Source organism: Arachis hypogaea, chromosome 5 (genome assembly GCF_003086295.3).
Source record: "Arachis hypogaea cultivar Tifrunner chromosome 5, arahy.Tifrunner.gnm2.J5K5, whole genome shotgun sequence".
Taxonomy (NCBI): domain Eukaryota; kingdom Viridiplantae; phylum Streptophyta; class Magnoliopsida; order Fabales; family Fabaceae; genus Arachis; species Arachis hypogaea.
In genome coordinates, this window is record NC_092040.1 from 116,438,799 (window position 1) to 116,443,747 (window position 4,949).

Sequence of the window (4,949 nt, forward strand, 5' to 3'; positions counted from 1 at the left end):
CCAACTATATTCCTGTCTTTTATTATTGTCTATGTTAATTTGTTAATTGAAATATATCAGATCACACAGAATATTATTATTCATTGAAAAAAGTTGAGAAGTTGAAGAAACACTATCTCTAGGATCACTTTCGTCCCATTTTGGATTAAAACAAAATTAATAGTTTCAATCAAAAGATGTCAAGGAAGAAAATGATTTAAGCAAAAAAAAGAGAAAGAAATAAAAAGAGAAAGAAAGAAGGAAGAAAGAAAAGTTGAGATATTCATTTATATAAAGGGAATCTAAAAACACATTGTGATGACTAAATTAAAAGATATCTCTATATATGTATCATGTTGCTAAATGCTACAAAGGGAATGGACATATAACAAAAGATGGAAGGAAAATAATGAAGGATGTTGTGAGGAAATATTGAGTGATTGCTTCGGAAGATGACAAAAAGCTATCCACCTGCTGTAATTTTTGGTCTATTAAGTAATAATGTAGATTAAAATACGATAGGTGAAAGCTTTTAATGAATGTTGGAGACCTGTACATGGATGTTGCAAATGATATTATGTAGGGTTTTTTAGAGTTTTCTAGGTTTTTCTATGGTTTTTTAGGATTTTTCTAGGATTTTCTAGGGTTATCTAAGGTTTTCTAGGGTTCTCTAGTATTATCTAGGGTTTTTTTAGGGTTTTACTAGAGTTTTCTAGGGTTTTTTATGGTTTTCTAGGGTTTTCTAGGTTTTTTCTAGGGGTTTTCTAGGGTTTTTAGGATTTTCTAGACCTTTTTTTATGATTTTTAGGGTTTTTTAGGGTTTTTCTAGTGTTTACTAGGTTTTTTAGAATTTTCTTAGGTTTTTGAGGGGTTTCAATGATTTTCTAGGTTTTGTCTAGGTCTATCTAGGGTTTTTAGGATTTTTAGGGTTTTCTAGGATTTTTTTAGGGTTTTTTAAGATTTTTTTTCTTTTTTCTAGGATTTTTAAAGGTTTTTTAGGGTTTTCTAGGATTTTCTAGATTTTTTCTTAGGTTTTCTAGGGTTTTTCTAGGATTTTTCTAGGGTGTTTAGCATTTTTAGTATTTTCTAGGAATTTTCTAGGGTTTTCTTGGGTTATCTAGGGTTTTCTAGGATTTTCTAGGGTTTTTTTTGTATTTTCTAGGGTTTCCTAGGGATTTTTTTAGGATTTTCTATGGTTTTTTTAGGGGTTTTTACGTTTTTTTGTATTTTCTAAGGTTTTCTATGGATATTTAGTGTTTTCGAAGGTTTTTCTTGGGTTATCTAGGGTTTTCTAGGGTTTTTTATGTTTTTCTAGGGTTTTTAGGGTTATCTAGGGTTTTTTAGAATCTTCTAACATTTTTTTTTTGTTTTTTAGGTTTTTTCTTGAGTTTTGCAGGATTTTCTAGGATTTTTAGGACTTTCAAGGGTGTTTTTATAGTTTTTAGGATTTTTCAGGGTTTTTCTAGGGTTTTATAGATTTTTCTAGAGTTTTCTAAAATTTTTCTATTATTTTCTTGGATTTTCTAGGTTTTTCTAGGGTTTTCTTGGATTTTCTAGGACTTTTTAGGGTTTTTTAAGATTTACTAGGGTTTTCTAGGGTTTTTAGGGTTTCTATTGTTTTCTAAGATTTTTTTAGGGATTTCTAGGGTTATCAAAGATTTTCTAGTGTTATTTATGGATTTCTAGGTTTTTCTTGGATATTTTAGGATCTTCTAGGGTTTTCTATGGTTTTTCTACAGTTTTCTATGATCTTCTAGGTTTTTCTATGGTTTTCTATGGTTTTTCTAGAATTTTTTAGGGTTTTTTAAGATTTTTTTTAGGGTTATCTAGGGTTTTCTAGGATTTTTATGATTTTTCTAGGGTTTTCTGGGATCTTCTAGGGTTTTCTAAGTTTTTACTACGATTTTCTAGGGTTTTCTATAGTTTTTAGGGTTTTCTAGGGTTTTTTATGGTTTTTTCTAGGGTTTTTTTATGGTTCTTAGGGTTATCTAGGGTTTTCGAGAATTTTCTAGTGTTATTTAGGGTTTTCTAGGGTTTTCTAGGGTATTCAAGGGTTTCCGAAGGTTTTCTAAAATTTTCTAAGATTTTTAGGTTTTTTAGGATTTTTTATGGTTTTTAGGATTTTTAGGGTTTTCTAGGATTTTCTATATTTTTCTAAGGTTTTGAGGATTTTTCTATTGTTTTCTAGGATTTTCAAGGGTTTTTCTAAAGTTTTCTAGCATTATCTAGGAATTTCTAGGGTTTTGTAGGGTTTTCTAGGGTTTTTCAAGTTTTTTAGGAAATTTAGGATTTTCTAGGGTTTTGTAGGATTTTCTAGGATTTTTGAGGGTTTTTCTTTGATTTTCTAGGGTTTTCTAGGGTTTGTTAGGGTACTTAGGTTTTTTTAGGGTTTTCTAGAGTTTTTCTAAAGTTTTCTAGGGTTATCTAGAGTTTTCTAGGGTTTTTTAGGGTTTTCTAAGGTTTTCCAGGATTCTTTACGGTTTTTTAGGCTTTTTTAGTATTTTTTAGGGTTTTGCACTAAGTGAGAGATCCTTGGTTTAATACCCACCTATAACAAATTTTTATAACATATACATATATAGGATGTAAGTTAGTCACACTCAATTTTCAATCCTCTAATTTGTCATATTTTGACATAGTTTATTCGTAAGGTATTCAAACTATTTTAATTTATTCCAATTTAGCCTCTTAAATTTTATTGTTTAAATTTGAAATATTTGATTTTTAATCATAATTTTAATTTGATCTTTAAATATAAAGAAATATTGTTAAACTAATAAACTATTAACAAAAATGAACAATCTAAAGATTTCAATTAATACATGAGTGACAAACCCCCGAAAAAAATACCCCAACGACTATGACATCCCATTTTCTTTTTGCTTACCCAACAATATCCACTACTTTCAAATCTCCAATATTCTTCTTCCACAGCCCCTCAGTCTCCCACCCTGTCATAGACTAGAACGGCAGCCACTTCTTTCTCCAGCATCCCTCTGATCTCTTCATTGTACACCGTTACTATTGCTGTTGAGGCTGCAACTTTTGAACTCGATGCCGATCTGCTCACTTCTCCTCTCTTCGCTGCTGCTGTGCTCTCTACTCTGTACTCCCTCTCCAACCTTTTGCTTTCTCTACGCACACCGCCGCTATTCTATTCACTAGCAGCCTCCGCCGCCGCCTGCAAACTCTGCTGCCAGCACTGCAATGAACGTCTCCTTCCTTCAGAAAATTAGGTATGCGTTCTCCTTTTTTATCTTCTATTTGTTGTCATTTCTCAATTTGGAACCTAAATTTGTGTCTCTTGTTTGATTTTATCTAAATATTTTTTTCCTCTTCCTCTGTGAATTGAATTTATTTATTTTTAAACTTTGGTATTTTGTGTGATTGTTTTGTGTCATTTTCTCGAATGATAGAGCTTTGGCACTAGAATTTGCTTAATGAAATGAACATTGATGACGTATTTTTTCTTTTACTTTTATGTGCATCTCTTGATTTTTGATTAATTGATTATTGAATATTGATGACTTGATCAGTTAAGAATATGGATTAGTTTAATTTTTAAATTTCTTTGTTTATCTATCTTTTTTATTAGGATAGTTCTGGGTTGCCTCTATATGATATAAAAATACAGTCTGATTAAACTTTATTCAATTTAGTAAGAGCTTTTTAATATGTGTGATGTGTTCTTTTCAAATAGAGGCTTAATTTGCTTGTGTATGATTAAACCTTGCTGCTTTATAAAAGAATGAACTAGCTAACATTCTGGGGCCTTAATTTGCTTGTGATTTGAATTTAATTAAAGACAAATGGAAGAATGAAGGCCTTCGCTTGCTTAGATTTTGCTTACCATTTTGGTTCACTAATCCATCTTCATTAAATACAATGTAATAAGTGTCCTGCATATGATTGTTTTCAATTCTCAATTTATCTTTTATTCACGTAATGAGACTCCTTTATAGCTATGCAATTGATGACTGCTTGTTAGACCAACTATATTCCTGTCTTTTATTATTGTCTATGTTAATTTGTTAATTGAAATATATCAGATCACACAGAATATTATTATTCATTGAAAAAAGTTGAGAAGTTGAAGAAACACTATCTCTAGGATCACTTTCGTTCCATTTTGGATTAAAACAAAATTAATAGTTTCAATCAAAAGATGTCAAGGAAGAAAATGAGTTAAGCAAAAAAAGAGAAAGAAAGAAGGAAGAAAGAAAAGTTGAGATATTCGTTTATATAAAGGGAATCTAAAAACACATTGTGATGACTAAATTAAAAGATATCTCTATATATGTATCATGTTGCTAAATGCTACAAAGGGAATGGACATATAACAAAAGATGGAAGGAAAATAATGAAGGATGTTGTGAGGAAATATTGAGTGATTGCTTCGGAAGATGACAAAAAGCTATCCACCTGCTGTAATTTTTTGTCTATTAAGTAATACTGTAGATTAAAATACGATAGATGAAAACTTTTAATGAATGTTGGAGACCTGTACATGGATGTTGCAAATGATATTATGTAGGATTTTTTAGATTTTTCTAGATTTTTCTATGGTTTTTTAGGATTTTTCTAGGATTTTCTAGGGTTATCTAAGGTTTTCTAGGGTTCTCTAGTATTATCAAGGGTTTTTTTAGGGTTTTACTAGAGTTTTCTAGGGTTTTTAATGGTTTTCTAAGGTTTTCTAGGTTTTTCCTAGGGTTTTCTAGGGTTTTTAGGATTCTCTTAGGTTTTTGAGGGGTTTCAATGATTTTCTAGGTTTTGTCTAGGTCTATCTAGGGTTTTTAGGATTTTTAGGGTTTTCTAGGATTTTTTTAGGGTTTTTTAGGATTTTTGTTTTATTTTTTCTAGGATTTTTTTAAGGTTTTTTAGGGTTTTCTAGGATTTTCTAGATTTTTTCTTAGGTTTTTTAGGGTTTTTCTAGGATTTTTCTAGTGTGTTTAACATTTTTAGGATTTTCT